The 24,347-nt window shown below is 37.8% G+C and overlaps 1 protein-coding gene across 1 annotated transcript in view; it reads right to left on the bottom strand.

Annotated features, from left to right (window-relative positions):
- Positions 1 to 24,347, bottom strand: part of CLYBL (citramalyl-CoA lyase) — a 2,235,763-nt gene that overhangs the window by 126,320 nt on the left and 2,085,096 nt on the right. The gene's annotated exons all lie outside the window — the stretch shown is intronic.

The raw sequence follows: 24,347 nt of genomic DNA on the forward strand, positions 1-24,347 counted from the left end.
ACAGAGAGTGCATGGCTTAGGGGCAATGTGAGGAAGCATTTTTAAACAGACAGTGAAAAGGTTCTAGAATAAAAAAATGACAGCAAACAGTTAAAAAACTAAAAAATACATATCAGACTTAGGCACAATATAATATTGATCAAATTGGGAAGAAATTGTTTATTTATTAAACCAAAATCTGCTGCTTATCTATTAAGAATGGAAGTAAGAAATTATCAGATTACATGCCTTCATAGTCTTCGCTTATATATTAAAGAAAGAGAGAAAAAAATCTTTTACTGATGTATCATCACTGTAGTCAATTTTTATATATCTGACTACTAATTATCTGATATACCATATATATATGCTGGCCCAAACAACACATTTCCTTTAAAATATAAAACAAAATTGCAGTACTTATCTTTCAACTGCATTTTTTTCTTTAATACTTAAAAAAGCTTTCCCTGTCATCTGATATGAAGTAATTGTGGGGTAACTTGCTTCTTGGTTGTATAAATTACTTAGTTTGGGTACAGCTCTTTCCAATTACAACCTGACAGCCTGATACTCAAGAGACCAGCTTAGTTCTGATAAGATTATTTGGTCTGTAAGTCTAAACATGAGTGTGTGTGTGTGTGTGTGTGTGTGTGTGTGTGTGTGTGTGTGTGTGTGTGTGTGTGTGTGTGTGTGTGTGTCTGTGTCAATCTGTCCTGAGCATTTAAAATTTGTCAGGCTGGAAGTGGATAGGTGTGCGCATGGTCAAGTGCATTTGTGCATGTGAGCATGCGTGGGTGTGTATGCCTGTGTACACGTCTAGGACATGTAAGATTAGATGGTGTGTTTTTGTGTATGTTTTGATGGTACTAAAGTATGAAGAATTTTGCAGACGCACTAAAGAATACCTTTGATGAATAAGAAGTGCCATCACGTGACACTGCACAATCTTCACAGCTGTGATAATTAAGCTTACATGGTAAAACCGCCTGGCATACCACTCACTTTGCTCTCCCTCCCCAGTATCTAGCAATGCAGCAACATATTTCAATTCTCAAGGTAATGAAACTGAAAATATGACACCTTCCGAAACAATAACAAGTGTTTTCAGTCAATAATCTGCTGTTCTTCCAGTCTCTTTCTGACCTAAAATGGCTTTGAGCCACCCACATTGTGCTGTAACACCTGGAGAGACAATCCACCTCCTTTTATTTCTGTTAGGTCTCTCACTGTGAGGTACTGAGGCCGCTGCTAACTTTGCACTTTACTAGTGTTCCAGGAACGAATTCTTGAATCAAAACTGTAATAGCCAGCTGTGCTGCTCAGTGCTTCGTTCACAGCAAATACCTTTAACCTCTTTCCTTCCAAAGGTGAAATTCTCAGCATTTGGAACGTGTAAAGGTAAGCTATTTTTACAGAAGGGCTTCCATAAACTTCTTACTGTCTCCTATAGCAGTTCCTCTTGTGCTAGCAAAAAATATTTAAAAAGTATACAAAATATAACTCTTCACATAATATTCTCTCACTGAAATAACATGGCTTCAGTATGGCCTATCATAAAACTCATCTCTTAAGAATCAGTTTTCCAGGCAGGGAGTAAGAAGAGAGGAGTGAATTCGCTCACCTTTCATTGCTTCATTTATGACTTTCTACTGCAGTCAAACTTATGCAGTAGATTTGCACCTCCATTTCAGAGACAGATTCTATAGCAGCTAAAGTATATATCTTGCCAGTGATTCAACTCTGTACTCGAATAAAAATAAATAGAAATAAGTCTGACATTACTTACGTACTTACATATGTATGTATGTATGTATGTATGCATGTATTTAATTATTTTAGTTTAATGCCAAACAGTGAAATCTCATCCAGATAATAGCTAGTAATGATTTTTCTTACATGTTCTCCTTCACCTAACAAAGCATTATCAGTGCCCCACACTTCAAAGCTACCTTCACCATAACAGCTACAAACAAATGCAATCTGAGGGTCATGCTGCTCAATGCTAGAAGTCTAAATCTCAAAATGCACTCGCTTGAAGTGCTCCTTAAAATGGAGAACATCGACATTTGTGCTGTAACAGAGACCTGGTTCAAGACAGCAGAAAGTACCCCTGCACTACCTGGCTATAACTCAATCCACACCTTTTGGCCACAGAACTTGGACAGAAGCTCCAAAGGCGGTGGTGTTTCCATATTCATAAAGGATGCATACACCTCCAGAATGGTAGCCCTACATAACACATCAGAGATACTTCAGGTGCAGCTAACATTGGGTAAGACAGCGATTCAGGTCATAGCCTGCTACAGATCCCCAACCATGTCCCAAGACTACACTCCACATTCCTAAGCACCCTGGAGAATATTAGGGTCCAACCTAACACTGTCATATCGGGCGACTTCAACTACCCCTCCATTAATTGGGAAAACTACTCGTGTACCAATACACTTGCCCAACGTTTCCTGGAATTCATTAATTCCAATTCCCTGGACCAGCTCGTTCTTACCCCCACTAGAGGTAGCAACATCCTTCACCTGGTCATTACTAACATGGATGACCATTGCTCTAGACCAATAGTCAACTCCTCCCTGGCTAGATCCGACCACAAACTAATCATCTTGGAAATCCACATCTTTCCCACCTGCCCTCACCATGAAAAACTTCTCCAAAGCTAACTTTGGGCTCCTAAAAACAGAGGTGGCTAACTTCACAGCACCCATGCAAATGGAGAACAGTTGCATGACCGCCGAATCATACACCAATGCACTATACGAACACGTACAGAAATGCATGGATCTCGCCATACCCCAAGACACTCTCCTCCAAAAAAAAGGAAGCCAATCTGGTGGTACCCTACCATAAACAAACTCTACAACAGAAGGAGGAAACTGATGTGGAATAAGGTGAAGTCCCAAGACTGGAAAAACTCCCTTATCAGCCTCAGCAAAAAATGGAGATCCCTCATCAAATCCTCTAAAGCTAGCTATGAAAACAGAATTGCAGAACATAGTAAAGACAACCACAAGGCCTTCTATAGTTATGTAAAGAATCTCCACGGCAATACCTAGATTTGCTCTGAGCTACTGCACAATGGTACCTCCTATACCGAGCCAACAGATATTGCCAATATACTGGCCATCAGATTCAGTGGTAACTTTGTCACTCTCTCCCTCACCAATGGACCAGTCATAATACCAGTAGATTGCCAGACACCCAGTATTACTGCTGCACAGGTTAAAACAGCACTGTCCAAGGCCAAGAATACAGCTTCTATGGGACCAGACAATAGCCCTGGCTGTGTTCTACATGAACTACAGAATGAACTGGCACCTCACCTGTGTGCCCTGTTCAATCACAGCCTCACCTCAGGCTTTGTCCCTACTGAATGGTGCACTGCTCCAGTCATCCCTCTCCATAAAGGAGGAGCGACTACAGACCCTGGGAACTATCTCCCCACTAGCCTGATGAGTCTGATATGCAAAGCTATGGAGTGCATCATCATGGATCTAATAAACAAGGATATAGGGAATCTCCAAACTCTGGATCCGACACAGTCTGGTTTTGTAAAGGGTAGATCATGCCTGCTCAACCTGGTCGACTTCTTTGAGTCAGTCACCACAGCTGTGGATGAAGGCAAGGTGGTTCATACAGCCTACTTTGATATGGCTAAAGCCTTTGATACCATTACCTACTCAGGAATCATAGAAAAACTCACTAAGCTAGGCATCAACCCCTATATCACTAGGTGGGTTGCAAACTGGCTTACAGATAGAACCCACAGTGTGAAAGTAGCTGATTCCAAGTCAGATTGCTGACCAGTCACAAGTGGAGTCCCACAGGGTTCAGTCCTGGGTCATCTCCTGTTTGATATCTACTTCTCCGAAGTCCAAGCCAACATGAAGGGTCTCCGGCTGACAAAGACTGCAGATGATTGCAAGTTGGGAGCTATTATTAAAACCCCAAATGATGCTGACATTCTACAGAAAGGCCTCACCGAGACTAACGACTGGTGTCAGAACCATGGCTTTAAGCTCAATGCTAAAAAATGTGTCATCATCCCCTTTGGGAAAAACCCGGTTCCCATGAATTACCACATCGATGGAAGTCCACTGAATACAGAAGGTGTTATAAGAGATCTGGGAACACAGGTTCACAGCAACCTCTCTTTTGACCACCACATTGCCACTGTGGTCAATAAGTCCTTCTATGTTGCACATCTCATTACTAAAGGTTTTACATCGAGGAAGAAAGAGGTCATTGTCTCCCTCTACTCTTCCCTCATTAGGCCAGTCATTGAGTACAATGCCCCATTTGGCATGTACCTCACTAGACACCTGCAACAACTGGAGAGGCCGCAAAAGTACCTCACAAAGAGGATCCTAGGCCTTAAACACTTGTCCTATATGGACAGACTCAAAAAAATTCAACTATTCTCTGTCTCATATCATCTACTTAAAGGTGATTTCTGCTTGACTTACAAAGCCATGTCTGACCCACGTCTGTTAGAAATGCTACATCTAAAGAAACCCCAATCCCTCCACACCACATGCTCCAGAGACATCAACCTCATTACCACAATCAACAGAACAAGCTGGAGGGACAGGTTCATAACCCAGAGACTGCCCATGCTATGGAACAGACTTCCCATACATGTCAAACAGAGCACCTCACTGGCCCTCTTCAAGAGAAATCTTGATGAGTGGATGGGAAATAGAAAATTCACCCTGGGAATCACTCCAGTGGCTCTACTAGACAGAGGCACTGGAAACTAAGGTCAGGTGGCATGATGCCAGGGTAATCCTATGGACTAGGCTTGTAAAGGCTCCTGGGCCATTAGCCTAGTACACACCTATGAGCCTATGAACCTATAAGTATCTACAAATCAACTAAAAAAGGCTAAGTATTCCACTTGTTCACTAGCCCACTCAACCAAGATGCCTACCGTCTGAAGCCTTTTTAACCCTTTTTCATTTAAGCAATGGATTATCTAGGAGGCCTAAAGGCTCCCTACTGAAATGTTGGCACTTGAAACGCTAACTGCTGACATGCCAAAAAAAAATGGAGGGAAAAGGCATATCTCAAGCATTGCTCTTCCCCTTTAAACTTCATTTTTGCAAGGGGGCAATTCCCCTGCACCCCTGACATTACATATGCTAACTATTGAGATTGCCATACCGCAGAGAAAAGGGAATATTCCCCGAACTGACCATCTCATACTAAGTATATGCAAGCACGTGTTTTTGGTCATTTGGTCTCTATGTTTTGGGATTTGCTCTAGTGTGTTCTGACATTTCAAATGGTTACCAGGCCCAAAATATCTGCTAGCTACATAGTAATATGCTACTCTGCACTAAAAGTTTCCAAATCAACCATTCAGTACATTGTATAGAATGTCATGAGCCTTTTATTCACCCCAAATAGGGTCCATCAACCTTGCATTCTTCTTTCTCAAGGAAGCCATCATCAGAAATGGTGTATTAACACAGCTCACTTCTCAGCCTACCCACACTGCTAAAGGATAAAAAAAAGCCTTTCATCTAGCATGGCATAGAAAACCCTAATTTGAAACAAATAATGCGGGATTGTACATCCTTCCCCGTGACTTTACAAGAGTACGTCTACTCTTACTAAATATTCCTCCATGTGTCTGAACTCACCTGTTCTTTGAGCAGGTGCTTTGACTAATCTGCATAATTATACTGCTTTAGTATATTCCCTTTTTGCTTATCACTTCCATACCTAGCCTTATGAAACTGTTCTACCTAAGGGCTACATTAAATAGCCTGAAACTGTTTTTTCTACCTAATATTTACATTTTTGTATAAAGCTTTCCTGCTAGAACTGGCCTCTTTGGCAATATTTTATAATGTGATTATACTCTGCTCTTGTATCTCGAGTCTGCCAATCATTTGAAACCTACTTGACAAAGTAGTAGACAACAAATAGTGACTACATCTGCAAGTACAGCAGCCTCTCTCCAACAAGTGTGGATTCACAAAAAGGCTGGTGTATGCCTGCTCCCCTACTAACCTTCACAGACACCGTTCTCCCACATAGTGAGGTTGGTACATTGGTTAAGATATTTGCCTTACAGACAAAAGGTGCAAGGTTTAATTCCCACATGGGTTAATTGGCTAGGCTTAAAATGGCCCACAGCGGCAGTTAGCTTAGTAGTAACCTATGAACCACCATCCAAGGCCTGCTCACTACAACCCTCTTCATTGGCCTAGTGAAAGCAATTGATATAGTAAATCACATTCTGTTCCTCCAAATCCTATAGTCCTGCAGTTCTGGGAACTCCACTGTAGACTGATTCCAAGGCTACGTAACAGATAAGTCTTTATAGGTATATTTTCATTTTTCATAAACAACCTCCCTTACATAATCTAAACATCATACATCCTAATGTACACTAACAAATTTGCCATTTTCAATTTTGCTCTAAACCATATCCCATGCTAAAAGGCCTCCAAAATTTCCTAAATGACTTCCAATGGATCTTGTACTACAAACACCTTATTTTAAACCATCATAAAACCAGAAACATGTTCTTTAGACCAACATCTTGTCCAAACCCCCTACCTAGTCCAACCTTCTCTTCATATGACCATTTCAACCACTGAGATAGTTTCCTCCTCCTCCTGGAAACATTAATCACAGCACTTGACTATTTCCTATCTATGACTCCTCTCGTCAAGCTACTTGAACTTAGTCAATAAAACAACCAGACTGGGATTCAGAAACATTCGCTACAATGCAGTAAGAAATTGTGTAGGACAAGTGGCCAAACACAAAGTGTGTGTGTGTGTGTGATTAAGAGATACACTCAACACAAGTGGTAAGCACAGCTGCTCGCAATATGTGTGATTGATTGCAAAAGCAGATGCTAATGAGAAAGTGTATTAAAATGAGAGGCTCTTTGTATGCAAATGAGGTAAAATAAGATCAGGGAATGATTCAGAAATGTATAAACAGTGTGAAATGGTGAGCAGATACTAGTGTTAACGACTCCAGACAAGGACACACACCTTAATTAGTGCAGTTATGCAAGGAAAGGTATGGATGCAAAAAGGAAGATGTTATAACACTATAATTATTCCAAATTAGTCAGACCATCTGTCGTTCTCGTACATGAAGGAATCACAGAAAAATGCTAGGGGATGCAGCAGCATTAGTAAATGTATATAGGCAATATGGTGTTATTGCCACTAAGAGCCTTGATGTTGCACATTGTCTCCTTCACAGATACTGCTGTCTGACGATGGTTAACATTTCAAGTCCTTCACAACTCCGACATTGTAGACTGGTACCATGTAGAGAGGGACACCATACAAAAGTTGGTAGACATGAGTTGGTCTCACCTGCAGGCCTGTGTGCATCATAGATTATCCATTCCAGTGGATATATGGGTAAGTGCTGGCATACTAGCTACAGAGACCTTTAAGTGACCAACAGGGGACAAAGTGGTGGTATCTCAGGCATCTGCCATGAGAATACTCTATTAATTTGTTAATGTCATGCTGCAGCATGAGGGGAAGCATATGTGGTTTCCACAAACCAAAGAGGAGACATTCAACTCCACGCAGAATTTCTATGATATAGCCCATTCTTCTGAGGTTCTGGCAACAACAGACTGTACCCATACCGAAATAAAGACCACACTTAGCGATCTGTGAAGAAGGTATATGAACTGTAAGGGGTATTATTCCAACTGTCAGGTGGTCTGTAATGCACAGAGTATCATCTAGATTGTGTCTGCAGGCCACCCAGGTAGTTACCATGAGTCCCACATATGGCACATGCGTAACCTTTATCAATGGTTTGCAATGGGAGACTTTCCCTGAGGACATCTTATTGGCAATGATAGATATGCAGAATAAATCCAGAAGCACAATAGCAAAAACGGACAACTGAAAAAAGTACGCCACTTTATTGCGACAAAAAAAAAAACAAATAAAATGGTAAGCGCTTTCGGCTGCGTTACTCCAGCCTTCATCAGACATTTTCAAAATATTGGTTGTACCATTATATACTGCAGTTAATCCAACCAATGATTCAATTAATTAATCAATCAAATACTAATGCAAAATAATGTGCATAAAATTCTCTACTACATATATACAATTTGATAATAAAACTACGTTGATATGAATATATAACTATATAAATATTGCACAAACCATGATTGATATGTTAAATGTTCCTAAACCTATTATGATTATAAAATGAAATATACTATACAAATTCCTACTTACTATGATGTATAAAACAATATATGCATCCATAAATATATATAGAAAATAAAAAATAATGAAAAACACATACAATAAGTAATTTATATATAAAAATATATATATTGAAATATAATACATATCAATCCACCATATAATGACAAGATAATAATACACCAAAATTTTACCTATTAAAAGACCTTAATTTTAAAATACTAGTGATGGAGATGGAATCATTCAGTCCTGGAAATTGTGTGGCATTTAAATATACCTGCCACCAATATTCTTTGGATTCTAATATAGTTTTCCAAGGACCTTTTCTAGGTGATGGAATGACTTGTTCCAATATTAAAAATTTAAAATTATGCGCTGAATATTGTACTATGTGTCTATATAATGCATTATTTTCTGAATGTCTACTAATATCATAAACGTGCTCATAAATGCGCTGCTTTAACTTTCGTTCAGTTTTACCAATATAATAAGCTGAACATTGTGTGCATAATGCTGCGTACACTACCCCGGAGGTGTTACAATTATATCTTCCTTTTACTTGTATAAAAATATTATTAATAAATGCCTGCTTAGTTTCCATAATATACGAGCAATACTTGCACATGTTACATTTTCTCATAATACCTATTGAATTTCTATGCATTTGTGAACAAGCGTTACACCAATCTTTAAGATTCCTATCTCTTTTATATATGATAGAAGGCTGTACTCCTAATAAATTTACCAATAGCACATCACCCTTAATAAAAAAACAATTTTTTATAATCAATTCCTTTATACACTCCGAGTCTTGCGTATAAGTAGTGATAAATGCTGTATTAGCCTTATTAAATAAACCCACATTTGGATGAGGGACATTACTGAAATTATTTTCACCCATTACTCCAGTGCATTGCACAATGACATTATGCACCGAAGATTGTGGAATTATAATTTCAGAACCTTCCAATAGCGGTCTGTAAAAAACACTTTTTCTCTTGGTTACTACTTCATGTAATATAGGTTCAACAAAATGCTCTGGATATTCTCTATTTAAAAACATATTAACTATATGCTGACATTCATTCATAAATTCATCAATGTCAGAAACCATTCGTGCTGCATGCACTAGTTGCCCTTTTAGAACTGCTTTTTTTTACATGTTGAGGATGATGACTATGAAAGTGCAAGAATTTGTTAGAATATGTCTTCTTACGATAAATATTAGCCTTTAATTTATTATGCACCCAATCCTTTTGTAAAAGAATGTCTAAATATGCTATACTATTTCTGTCTGACTCATATGTAAAAATCAAATAATCTGTAGTGGAGTTGATATATTTTATAAATTCTTCAATTAGTTCTGGAGGCCCATTCCAAAGGAAAAATAAATCATCCAAAAACCGACTATATAACTGTTTGTATTGCATAAATTCAGATGGGAACAAAAATCTATGTTCCCAAACTGCCATGATAACATTTGCATATAACGTACCTATGGGAGAACCCATCGCTACTCCCTTAATTTGTTTGAAGTAATGTCCATCATGGTAAATATAATTGTTGGATAAAACAAGTTCTAAAAGATCTACCAATGTATTAAGCTCACCTTGGGGTGTAGGTATGATTTCAAAAAAGAAATCAGTGAACCAAGTAATGCCCAACTGTTGCGGTATGCAGGTAAATAAATCTTTTACATCCACTGTGATGAATACAATTTCATCAATTTTATCAATAGGTAAGATATTTACCTTAGTAAGAAAATCCCAGGAATCACGACAAATATATTGTAAGTTTTTTACTTTATCTTTTAACTTCATGTCAATATATTTCGCTATGTAATAAGTTTTTGAGCCACTACCATCTACTATGGGATACATAGGTGGATGCTGCACATCCTTATGCAGCTTGGGTGCTCCAAACATTACAGGAATCCTGGGATTTTTTACCTGCATATAATAAGAGGCTTCATTAGTAATTTGCCCCTGCCATAACATATCCTCAAGCATATAATCAATTCTGGAATAAGAAATATTAATCTCATTGATGGATACTTCAGAATATGCTTCATCATACAAGATATGCAACAGTTGTTGATTATAATCAAATACATTCATGATCACAAGTCCACCCCCTTTATCAGGTTGCATGATACGAACATCATTAGTAGCTTTTAGTTCATTTAAAATATCTTGTTGAGCTTTTGAGAAGTTATTAAATTGACATTGTCGTTTACTATACTGCAACAAATGTCTAAAGTCAAGCTCACATATTTCTTCAAACAATTTTATTCTAGGATGCAGCGGTGTTTTTTTCAAACTGGGAACATACATGGAATTAGTTTCCATGCTTGGGGCTCCTTGATGCAAAACCGTTAAATTAATTTTCCTCGTGAACAGCTTTAACTCAGTTAATAAGTCAGTAATTTTGGCCCTTTTCGCTGGTACATAAGTAAAGCCCTTACTAAAAATATCAGCATGCTCAATAGTTAAAATAGCTTGACTATAATTATAAATATGATAATCACCAGTGGTACTAGTAATAAGCTGATAGCCATTGTCATCGTCCAAAAAATTATTATTCAAACTTACAGCATTCAATTGTAATTGCTTCGTGAATCTATCCTCTGCCTCCTCCATGTTCTCATGTTGTTGTTTCTTAATTTGTAACCCTCCTTGTTCCGAAGTCGCTCCGAGCGACGAAGATTGTTGTTCTCTAAAGGGAATTGTTGAGTATTATTATCCTGATTATTTTGCACTTGTGCACTATTGCTATTCACGAGAGGAAACACAGCCTCTGTTTGATCATCATGTTCCTGTGCTCGCGATGGGTTTGGATAGGCACGACCTTTGGAATAATCCATCTTGTCCCTCTCCAATTTACGGGTTTTTCTTTCCACCATGACAGTACTATATTTGTCAATCTGCGTGAAAATCTCAAAATACTGATTTTGGCAAGTGGAAAATCCTGTTTGCTGTTTGATTTTATTATCAAGTTCTTCTATTTTAATGTTTAGTTCATCCATCAGTATCACATTATACTTTATTAATACCTGGAGAAACTCACACCCCTGCCGATCAAATAATTGCACCAAGTCCTTATGCAAGGCACTGTGCTCCTTCAAGCCTGTCGGATATTTCCAGTATCTGAGACCCTTAGGCACCTGTTGCCTTTTTATACACTCATTAAAATATACATTTTCATGTACAAGTTTCCGATATCGCCATACTAGATCATGAAATTCATCCAGCATAGTAGAGAAACTTGGAGTGCTGATATTCCTCACCATACCATTATGTTGCACTTGATTTAACCATTGGTGCAACTGAAACGGATCATTATTAGTGCCATCTCTTATTGCCCCACCAGGCTCATGAACCTGTATCTGTCCCGGCGGTATGCTGTCCAAACTTTCAATACTGTCCAATCTGTTATTGCCAAAATCTGGTAACCTTGTGGCACCATTATTACCAGAAAGCTGCTGTATTAGTTGAGTTAGACTCATAACCGACTGTTGCAAATTATCAAATTCTGCTCTAGTTACCACAGTTGCCACATCTTGCATGCTGCCAGTAGACATACCAGACCATAAAACAAATCACGAACTATGAAGAATAAATCCAGAAGCACAATAGCAAAAACGGACAACTGAAAAAAGTACACCACTGTTTATTGCGACAAAAAAGCAAATAAAATGGTAAGCGCTTTCGGCTGCGTTACTCCAGCCTTCATCAGACATTTTCAAAATATTGGTTGTACCATTATATACTGCAGTTAATCCAACCAATGATTCAATTAATTAATCAATCAAATACTAATGCAAAATAATGTGCATAAAATTCTCTACTACATAAATACAATTTGATAATAAAACTACGTTGATATGAATATATAACTATATAAATATTGCACAAACCATGATTGATAAGTTAAATGTTCCTAAACCTATTATGATTATAAAATGAAATATACTATACAAATTCCTACTTACTATGATGTATAAAACAATATATGCATCAATAAATATATATAGAAAAGACCTTAATTAGCAGCGCATTTATGAGCACGTTTATGATATTAGTAGACATTCAGAAAATAATGCATTATATAGACACATAGTACAATATTCAGCGCGTAATTTTAAATTTTTAATATTGGAACAAGTCATTCTATCACCTAGAAAAGGTCCTTGGAAAACTATATTAGAATCCAAAGAATATTGGTGGCAGGTATATTTAAATGCCACACAATTTCCAGGACTGAATGATTCCATCTCCATCACTAGTATTTTAAAATTAGGGACTTTTAATAGGTAAAATTTTGGTGTATTATTATCTTGTCATTACATGGTGGATTGATATGCATTATATTTCAATATATATATTTTTGTATATAAATTACTTATTGTATGTGTTTTTCATTATTTTTTGTTTTTTATTTTCTATATATATTTATTGATGCATATATTGTTTTATACATCATAGTAAGTAGGAATTTGTATAGTATATTTCATTTATAATCATAATAGGTTTAGGAACATTTAACTTATCAATCATGGTTTGTGCAATATTTATATAGTTATATATTCATATCAACGTAGTTTTATTATCAAATTGTATTTATGTAGTAGAGAATTTTATGCACATTATTTTGCATTAGTATTTGATTGATTAATTAATTGAATCATTGGTTGGATTAGCTGCAGTATATAATGGTACAACCAATATTTTGAAAATGTCTGATGAAGGCTGCTGTAACGCAGCCAAAAGCGCTTACCATTTAATTTGTTTTTTTTGTCGCAATAAACAGTGGCTTACTTTTTTCAGTTGTCCGTTTTTGCTATTGTGCTTCTGGATTTATTCTTCATAGTTCGTGATTTGTTTTATGGAATGATAGATATGCCCTGGAACCCTGGCTGATGACACCTAACTGAAATCCACATACTGCAATACAGCAGGGATACAAATATAACTTATCACAAACTTGGGTCATTGTGAATTATGTGTTTGGGCTGCTGATGGCATGCTTTTGCTTGGATTTATCTGGTGGTGCCCTTCACTATGACCTTGGCATATGTACTAAGATGTTTTCTGTGTGTTAAGTTTGCACAATATGACACTTAGGAGGCAGCTGCATCAGGGAGGCCAGTTGTAGTATAAGCATCTCCCAGTACTCCAGGTATAGGTAATGGAGGCTGAGCCAGATAAGGAGTCAGTGAATGACTGAGCTTCAGGGGCTGAACATACTAGATGAAGGTACAGTATGCCACAGGACTGGAGAAGAGAGACTGGCTGGGACACAGCATTGCCCCATAAAAAGCATGGAACTACAGCAAAAGTGCTGTATACAAACTGAATACTAGATTGTACTTACCCAAGCATAGGCTGGTTACATTGTTTATCAGACACAGGCAACTCAGGTAACAACATACAAAGGGCAGGGCACCATTATCTTTATGTGCACAGCTGGGGGTGGGAGCACAAGTGTGTAATGTCTTCCGCAAGGATATTTGTGAATGTTGGAGAAACTGAATGATTATGACTGCACTGTGCTTACGAGGTAGAGCTGGAGGGAGTTACAGCAAAAGGCATTGTGAAGGGAGAGTATCACTGTTTTCCTGTGTGTGTGTGTGTGTGTGCATGTGTGTGTGTGTGTGTGTGTGTGTGTGTGTGTGTGTGTGTGTGTGTATACGTGCACACACTGGGACACAGCCTTAGCTGTAGTTGCATTACTGTGGCTCAATCTAATGGACAGGTCCAAGCTATGAATGGAAGATGAGTGGGCATTCTGTGTACACCCTTGCCCATGAGAGCCGCATCTACCAGGAGTTTCGTGGGTAGTATCACAGACCCGGCTAGAAGTAGTGTGCTGCATAATTGTAAGTGATGTATGCTACCAGATGTGCCACTGCTATGACTGCTGCAACCTCTCTGATGCCCTCTATTGCCCACAGGCATCTCCAAACCAGATGATGCCATGGAAGCGATTGTTCTGATTGACCATGATCTTGGCCATCCACATCCAAAATAGTTACCATCCATGGAGGCATTAGTGAATCAGCTGCATGGACAACATTTGCCACACAGCATGTAAGCCTGAGCCTTTTACCAGTATGTGATCAATTCTGTCAAAAATGTCACCCATACAGTCTATACACTCCCGAGGGTCATAACTAAATCAAATGTTATACTGCTATGGTTACAGTACAACTTACTGTTTTACTCATATCTGATTTTTGTATTATAACTTGCCAACATCTAGTATATTTAGAGTAAGTTAAGACAAGTTTTTAAATCTTATCGTTAGTAGTAGTAGTAGTATGACAGGTGGTGGTGGTGGGAGCTGTAACATATGTGGAAGCTTTGATTCTGGCCACTGAAGGAGAACTGTCTCTCAGTGGGAGAGAAGGAAGATTTTACTTGCCTAAGGATAAAAGCCTACAGATCTGAAGTCCTTAGCTCCAAACTATCACGAGAGAAGCCTCTGATGTCAAAGGATGTGGAGCATTGCGCATCCCACTTTCTACTCAGGATTTGGGGCTACAGAGAATCCCCACTACTGTAACACTTATGGGTCATGTTACTGGGAGGTGCAAACATATCAATCAAATTCTCACTTGAATAACAAAGGAGTGGAAAGGGAGTAGAGGCCACTGTGTGATCAACAGACTTTTTTGGAGTTAGGCATGCGGTTCTCAATGTTTCCACTCCTGATCAGTTTCCATGTGCATGTCTGAATCATCCTTGGTGTCCATTGGCTGGTGACCTTCTGAACATTCCTTTAAGTGGTGCTGCTTCCTGCAGCCTTTCCCTGCTTCAGCATTTGCTAAGCAGTAATCAGCTAACAAGGTCTTGGGCATTGACTAATGGCTCTGTATGTGGTGCTGCTGAAATTCTGTATGATGTAAGGGATGTGAGCATTCTACAAAGTGCTACAACCACAAGTGATGTATTGTAACAATCAAAAACAAAAAAGTAACTGGAACCATGAGCAGGGATAAACAGTAGTTAGTTCAAAAATTCAAAGTCCACAAGTTACTTAAAAAGTCGTAAGTGCAGAAGACACTTTCAACCAGATAGGCTTCATCAGGCAAAGAAACTGAGCAGTACATTTTGCTTAGCTTATGGTGTAGTCACATGATGTAATCACATATTAAAATTGTGGTCACATGGTAAGATAAAAATACGTAAAATACAAGTACAACTGTATGTAAAAAAATATAAGTGACAATAAGAAATGTAATAAATAATGAAGGTACTTGTAAAATTTAGATTTTTAAATTTTTTAAAACATATAGGGTAAAAACAATAAATATGAACAATCTGGCAGATTAGGTTCCAACAAACACCAAAGCCAAGGCACGATGTGTGAAACTAAGCTTCGTTCATGCAAGGCACCTTGTTTAAAGACTGAAGACCGGAAAACTTTTTTTGTTTTTCAACAATTTGCATAATGAAAACTATATAGGGTAAAAACAAATATAAAAAGTTCAGTGTATTTGAGTATGTATGTAAGTACTTCAAATAAGGCTTAATGGTAACCATGTCATTCAAGCCAGGGGGTATATGTTCCTTAAATCTAAAAATCAATTGCAGTTCTATCCTCTCTGTGTGTAATTTTATGTCACCCCCTCTAAGCGGTGCACGAATAACTTGCAATATAACAAATTTAAAATTATGCATTAGATCTGTATTATGAATATGTTTGTATAAGGCATTTGTTTGAACACTCCTCCTGATGTCTAATGTGCTGACCTATTCTCTCTTTTAATTTTCGATTTAATTTATGAATCGATTAATTTAAGAATTCGATTTGTTAAACAACATTTACTTGAATTCTCTGATTATACACATAAGCACTTCTAACTTTTATCTTACCATGTGACTACAATTTTAACATGTGATTAGATCATGTGACTACACTTTGATGATATAAGCTAAGCGCAATGTGTTGCTCAGTCTCTTTGTCTGATGAAGCCTATCTGAGTGAAAGTGTCTTCTGCACTTGCAACTTTTTAAGTTATGTTGTGAATTTTAAACTCGTGGAATAAGCACTTCTAACTCTTGGAATAAACAACTATTACTTTTAAAAAAGCAACTCTTCAAGTTGTGGACTTTGAATTTTTGGACTAACTACTGTTTATTCCTGCTCATAGTTTCAGTTACATTTTTCTTTTGCTAGTTTTCCCTTACTAGTAACAGACTTGCACTAATACTGTTGTTTTACTTTTGATGTATTGTAACAATGGGAGCACTTAACAACCTTTTCTTCTCTTTCAGTTTTTGATGTTGGCAGGGCACTTGGGTAAATGTGATATCCCTGAAAATGTTCTATCAAAGACTTAGACTAGAGTACATTTTCAATCTGGACTTGTTAAGTAAATGTTTGCAAACACAGTTTTTGAACTGTTAGTGATCAAAATTCTATAACAGGAAAGTGTACCATTCTGTGGTGGTTTTTTTCTTCATTTTACATATACGTTTCTGAACAATATACTCAGGAATTTAAGATCTCTGTTGACATTACAGATCTGAATTACATCAGGATTATTGCATCGTTCACAATTCCATGCTGGAAGGCTGAATAAATTAATCTGATCTATTTTCTGACATTGTACTGTGTACTGATCTATAGTTGCTTACTGGTTCTTTGTCACCGAACTGTATAGTGGCCTATAACTGCCGACTGGCATATTATTTACTTTGTTATAATCTGGACTATTTCTGTAAAACAGATATTGTATGTCTAGCATGTGCATGTTGAGTTCATCAAGAAAGGCTAAAAACTGCTTGCAATGCATTATAATGGAGACTCTGGGGCTCACATGGAGTCATCAGGCTACAGCTCATTCATATTTCATTGCGTTCACCCCTATACTTTACCTACACTGAACATACTGGTTATATTCTGTTATAAGGTGATTAGAAACTGTGCCTTCCTTTTAGGTAAATAACTTCCTGTTAATTGAAACTGACTTGGCTACTCTGCTATATCCAGTTCTTTCAGTGACCACTGCTCTATAACTTACTTTGACCACTGCAGTGCCCTGCATATAACATCCTCTCCTAACTCATGCTTCAAGCACCCTAATCCACGTTGTACTGTTGTTACTAAAAATACTTGTTGGGGTGAGTGCCTCTTTCAGGTGGATATCACTACATACTGGAATATATCACAAATAATACCTCAGGGGCAAAATAATCATCCCTGATCAACACCAATGCACTGATGCTTTAGGTTACCCCCACCCCCACCCAGAGAAGTTACTAGAATTTCTGCCATTGCTGGTGGCATGTACTGTTTTGTCTCAGTGGAATTACATGCCTGAATTCTTTTGTTCTACTAATACATATCTCACTGTCAAACTGAAACGTAAATCCTTGCTACAGTCAGATGCCAGATGCTCTGTGCCCCTAGGTAAATTTGCATGGCTTTTTCATCACTGATAGGAAAGATCAGAGCAGGACATATGTTTCTTTGTAATCTGTACGTTTTGTGTCAACCCTTCCTAAGCAGAACAGTTATTGGAAGTGGTATAACTAAGGGTAATTTTTTTCAGTTCTGTACATGATTTCTTATATTTAATACACCAAATTCCATGTGAAATATGAACCATTTGTATTTTACTATTGTGTTTCTGTCAGCATGTATCTTGTCTAAAAATGGTTATTGGATCAGCACAGCTGTCTAGTTATCGACAGAAATTTTAAATTGTACAAGCCAAAATATAGTCATATCCACATTACATTTATATGCCTCACAAAAAAAGCATTAAATGCAACAATGCTTAACAGCATCATTGTAGCTAGGTTTCCAAGTTGCATGTGAAGATTTTTACAGCAAGACTTTCATTAAATGATCAGATAAGAATTTTATAACAGAAGCCACAGTAACTTGGAAGGTGTGTTCAAGACCTGTGAAGGAATTTTCTCTAGAGAAACAGAACAATCTCACTGTTCAGTAAAGCAATAATAGTGTTTGCTGATATGTGCAGTTTTGTCATGTATAGCTTCATATATTTAAACTCTAGTTAAGCTTGTGTTCTCTCATACAGAGTTAGTGTAATTCCTCATATCTAAAATTATGTCTCCATTTTTGCTTAAGTATATGACTATACACACTGTTTCTGTTTGCACTAGCAGTAGCCTGCACAGATTGTCTTTAGAAAGACCAAAACAAACAGCATCATACTAATCTAATGAAAGCAAATATACATATAACATCACAAAATATTTACTTTATGCAGTAACAAATGCATATTTAAGCAATAAAACTGAGGTGGAAAAAAATAATTTTTGCCCAGGTCAGGTAACAGTGAAGCCGTCAGATTTTCAGATACTCATAAGAGATTGCTCAATGTTTTTTTTTTCTCTTTCTTTCCTTGATAAGTTTAAAGGCTATTACTTAAATATACAGCAATAGCTACCTTGCATTCAAAAGTGTAAATGCTGACTGAACAGAGAAATCAGTGATTTGTAAGAAATCCTTCATCAACGATTTAACAGTGGCAGCAAAATACAAAACAGCGTGGCTTCTGAAACATAAGCGTTTTACTCCTGCTTGTCTAATAAACTTCATCAACAATTAAAAAACATAATCCTACTTCATCTCCATAGGCCAGTTTGTTAATGTTTAGCACTTAAATCCAAAAAAGTTGACTAAGTATAACACTGACTTCATTAATGTGCCTCATACTGCATTGAAGCAACTTGCAGTCACATACATGGGCTTAAGCTTGGAAAGTACATTACAAAACTGACCCTGAACACTGTAATTATCGGAAAGCATACAATTGACAAAAAGTCAAATAATACTAATTATTATTATTAAAAAAAGGTAAGACATTTCTTTTAAAGGAGTGTTACTGCATAGTTTGCCAAAAAATATATATATATAAAGAGCTTTTTAAAGCTGCAGTATTTATTATTTATTTGAATTTGTTAATCCCCATAGTACACTAATGATGAATGATCAATTTCAATCTTAATATGGAAGAGAACAGTAATGTAGAATAAAGTGAAACAGTACAGTACAATAATGCAGTTTCACAGATACGAGACTGAAATGAGTCATGAAACAACAAACTTTCTGAGATGAAACAATAAAATGTATACAGTTATGTACAATGTACAATGACTTGTGACAGATATCTACAAATATGTCCAAATCTATGGAATGACAGAATTTTGGCTGAGAGGAGGAGGAGAAGGAGACAGAATGTGGGTTTGGAGAGATAATGGTGAAGTTAGGTAATGTGATCAGAGACATTAATTACAGTGGCATTTAGTCATTTTCTGTAGCTATGTTTTTAATTCTAAACAGAATTTTTGGATAAGAAAATCATTAAGATGATGGGGAACAAATTCTCAAAATTCAGGGCCTAGTTGAGAGAAGCAGCAATCTATGCATCAGAGTTTTGTTGATGGCCCTCTAATACAGGTGCTGAATGGTCTAGGTTTCTCAGGTTGTAGGATGAGGATTCTCTTATTAATTTTAATACTGCACCTTCAAGGAACCATTGTGGGATGAAAGTATGAATGCATAAAAGTTTGAAGATTTGAGAGCAGAAGAGCAGTTCAGCCTTGGTTCTCACATTCTGGCTGTATGTAGTGATTTGTGGTGGTGTACTTGTTTTGGAGAAAGTATAATGAAGCTACAGATTTTATTGGTAAGGGTATGAATAAGTATATGGTTTCTTTTAGCCGAGAGTGCAGTTAGGGGAAGGCCATATTCTAGCTGTAAGAATAAGATGTCTTTTCCAACAGCTATTCTGTAAGCCTTTGGGAGGAAGGGAAAGATTTTGCTGGCCCAGAAGAGAAGTGGATTCACCTGTGTTTTCTATGTGAAAAGAAAAGTTGAGTTATGGATCCAGCCACTGTCCTAGGTATTTAAATGACTTAATGTCTTTACTGGTAGTATTGCTATAATCTGTAATTGTAACACAGAGGAGGTTTTTCTCAGTGTGTGTTTGGTCCCCAAAGGCAAAACGTTTGTTTTGGATGAACGAAGTAGAAGTTTTTGTTGCTGATTCAGTGGATTAGAGACAGGAAGTCAGACTGTAGTTGTTTCTGTAATATTGTGAGGGAATGATTTGAGATAACAAGACCATATCATCAGGATAGAGTAGGAGTGGAAGGTGAGGAAGATCTAAGGGAGTTTGCTGACACAGATGGGGAAGAGGAATGGGGAAAGTATGGATTCTTATGCAACTTTTTTTAAAGTTTGTCTCAGGCAGACAGTGAGGATTTACTTTCAGGGTGATAACGGATAACTATGGAGCCATGGTGGAGCATCACAGGTGATACCTATATGAAGTAGGTATTGTGTAATAGCATACTGTGATTTACATCATCAAATGCCTTGGTACTATTAATGAATGTGGCACCTGCAAACTGCTCTTTATCCACTGTTAGGAGACTTTCATACATTATGGTCCATAACATTGTTAGTGTGGCACTACCTGCCTAGAATCTGCTTGTTTTTTATTTTGTTGTTTTTTTACATGGGTTGTGTTGTGAAATAAAGGTGATTGAGATGGCCAGTTTTGTTTAGTATACCTTGTGTATTAATTAGGAAATAGAAGAGGGGGTGAGACCTGGGCTAGGTCCAATGGTTCCTTGAAGGGGCAGTATTAAAATTATGGGAGTATAACTGTAGATCTTCTGCGTAGTTTTAATAGGTTATACAGAGCAGTCAGTAGTGTGTAAAAGCATGGAGGATATGTATGTGGGCTAGTTTGATTTCACTGTACATGGAGGAAGTGGAGGGAAATTAGCAGCAAGTGAGAAGTAGAACAGAGTGGAAAGTATTGTAGGCAGATGTTGGAGGCATACTGTGATGAAGTGGGAATTAATGCAGATATTAGAGGCTGCATTTTGTGGGTAACATAATAGGTTGTTGTAGAGTGGTATTATGAACAGTAGGTTGTAACTGTAAAAGTGGTTTGATGGGCACATTTTAAAAGGGGTGCAGTTAAGTTCATGTATATTTGTATGTATGAGGTGAGTTTAGGGAGTGTAATTTAGATGCAGAAAGGGAGGTAAAATGAATGTTGGTGATGTGCGTTTGTGACGGTGCTAACATTTAGGAATGCAAATTTGTGTGTGTGTGTGTGTGTGTGTGTGTGTGTGTGTGTGTGTGTGTGTGTGTGTGTGTGTGTGTGTGTGTATATGTAGTTGGCCAGATTAGATAGCGTTGTGTTGTGTAGGTTGTGGTACTTTTAGCTATATTAGGCCTGAAACTTTCAGTTTATTATTTTGCATTTTAATTATGTTGCAGGTTGTTTCTGGTTTCTTCGCAATGGTTTTATTGTAAGGGTTGATATTTCGGATGTTGCAGCAGATATTTATGACTTAGTTTATTTTATATATGTGTGTGTATAAGGTAGGAGGAGGAGGTGTAGATAATGTGTACTGTATGGAGACCAGGAAGTATAAAAGTAATGCCAAAGAGGTGGCTGGGGAATTGAAGGTGGGATGAGAATAAAGCAGGGACAGCTACAAAGGCAGTGGGAGGTAATCAGTGTGCAAATGTGCAATGGAAATGCACTAGCAGCCCAATGTGGCTACAAAGGAAAGTACTGCTAATGTTCTAACCGTTTTACTATAAGCAATTTATAATTGTTTTATTTATATTTTTGTATTTCTCTAAGACAGACTACCTACTCCTAAGTGACATACTGGCAAGTTTCAAATACCCACCAAACCTAGTGAACTCCACTTAATATGCGAAAGTGTACACCACCACACTATAGCAGTATATAAACAGTTGCACAGATGCAGCTGTTCCATGTAGGAACAAGGGCAGGGTAAACCAAAGCAACAAACCCACATGATATCAACAAGCTTTACTATAAAAGGAAGATTATTTTGACAAAAAGAAAGAAGAGTAATTCCCAGAATGGCACAGTCTTTGTCACTGAAAAACACAAGCAACTCAGGACCTTAACAAACTCAATCAAAGCCAAGTTTGAGCCTAAAATAGCTATATAACGAAAGACAATCAGAAGGCCTTTTTTAGTTATGTTTCCTAATCTCAGAAGCACAATGCAGCAATATGCTGAGTTGATTATGAATGACATCACCTACACTGAGGCTGCAAATATAGTGAACCTACCAGCTGATAAATTCATCTCTAACTTTACCCCTCTCCCCTTCATCTATCCTACAAGATATACCTTAAACTGGTTCATCTCCAGCTATCACACAAGACTGAGTCCTAAAAATGCTATCAAAAGCTAAAAATACTGTATCAGTAGGTCATGACAATATCCCTGGATGCATCTTAAATAACAAGAAGCATGATTTAGCCGCACCCCTAACAACACTGTCCAACCCTATCCATACAGGTTTTTGTACCAAGTGAAAGGAGAACAAGTACAGTCATTCCCCTGCATAAGGGAGGACCTTCCACAAACTCAGGCAATTAGTCTGGCCAGCTTTATATGCAAAGCCAGGAAAGACTTAATCATGGAAGAAATCAGTAAAGGCATAGGGCACCTGCGAACATTGGACTGGTCTCAGTTTGGATTTATCAAGAACAAGACATACTTACTCAATCTGGTGGGCCTTTTTGAAAAGGTCATCAAAGCAGTGGTTGAAGGTATAATAATCCACACAGCAAACCTAGACTTGGCCAATGCTTTTGACACAACACCCCACTAAGGCATAGTAGAAAAGTTAAATACACTGAAAATAACCTCCCACATTACCTACTAGTTGCTAACTAGCTCACAAATAGGATGCAGAAAATCAAATTACGGGAAGCCATATCCAGAAAGGGACCAGTCTTCAACGGGTCCCCAAGGGTTCTATGCTGGGACCCCTCTTGCTTAGCATCTACTTCTCTGAAGTAAAGGCCAATAGCAAAGTGCTCTGTCTAAGTTTGCAGAGGACGGCAAGCTAGACGCAGTTACTGAATCCCAAATGATTTAGCCATCTGCAGGAAGATCTGCCCTAAATAAATAACTGGTGCCAAAATTATGGACTGAGACTAAATGTCAAAAAAAGCATTATTGCATCCTTTGGGAGGTCATCTACCCCATGGGACTACCACATTAACAATACATCCCTAAGAGGTGACCCATTTGTTTGGGATTTGGGAACTTATGTGGACTTTCGACCACCATGTGTCCATTGTCATAAGAAAGTCCTTTTATACTGTGTAGCTTATAAACAAAGAGATTTTGTCTAGATCTAGGAATGTTATTGGCCTCCTTTACAAAGCCATCATTAGGCCAGTCATTGAGTATAATACCCCCTTTGGCATCTATCTGTCCAGACACATGCAACAACTGAAATGCCCAAAGAGATATCTTACTAAAAGGATACAAGGCCTAAACGATATGTCCTCCATGGACAGATTCAAAGTCTTGTCACTATACTTGGTATCCTACAGACTGTTAAGAGATGACCCATGTCTGACATGCAAGGCATCCTCTGACCCAATACTGAGGGACCTACTGTACATCAGCAAGTCAAATGGTATTAGAAATACTCGGTCTATGGATCTAAACCTCTTCTACATCACCAACAGAATGGTTTGGAGGGGCAGGTATATCTCGCAGAGGATGGATACCTCTGCTCTGGAACAGACTCCCCATCGATGTAAAACAAAGCTTATTCTTGTCCATATTCAAGCACAACTTGGATCTATGGATGGGAAGCATAAAATTTACCCCAGAACTGCCCACTGTACTACTAATCGACAGAGACAGCTCCTAAATGCTTTATTCCATGCATGGATCCTCTCAAATTATCTATGGTATGATCTCATTTGTTCTCATTAGGGGTAATGTATAATTATCGACCATGAGATGGGTAAAGACGATCTCTAACCAAATGGGATAAACTAATTTGAGCAATAAAAGGGAAATTGGTTAGGCTTAAAATGGCCCACAAGGGCAGCTAGCCTAATCCATATATATGAGCCTATTGGAAATGCTATAGAGCTAGAAGCTCTTTGGCAGAGCAGCACTTATGGTTGATTACCCTTCCTATAAACTGGCTTGGTAAGGGAATCCAAATTCAAAGTTACCAGTGGTAAAACAAAGAGACTGGCCCCCAAGGGCAGTTAGCCTGGTACTTATTACTTACCTATTAATTGTGTGATGCACCTACAGCCTACACTTTGGGTGGGGGTGGGAAT

Source organism: Protopterus annectens, chromosome 5.part0 (genome assembly GCF_019279795.1).
Source record: "Protopterus annectens isolate FY-2018-M chromosome 5.part0, PAN1.0, whole genome shotgun sequence".
Classification (NCBI taxonomy): domain Eukaryota; kingdom Metazoa; phylum Chordata; order Ceratodontiformes; family Protopteridae; genus Protopterus; species Protopterus annectens.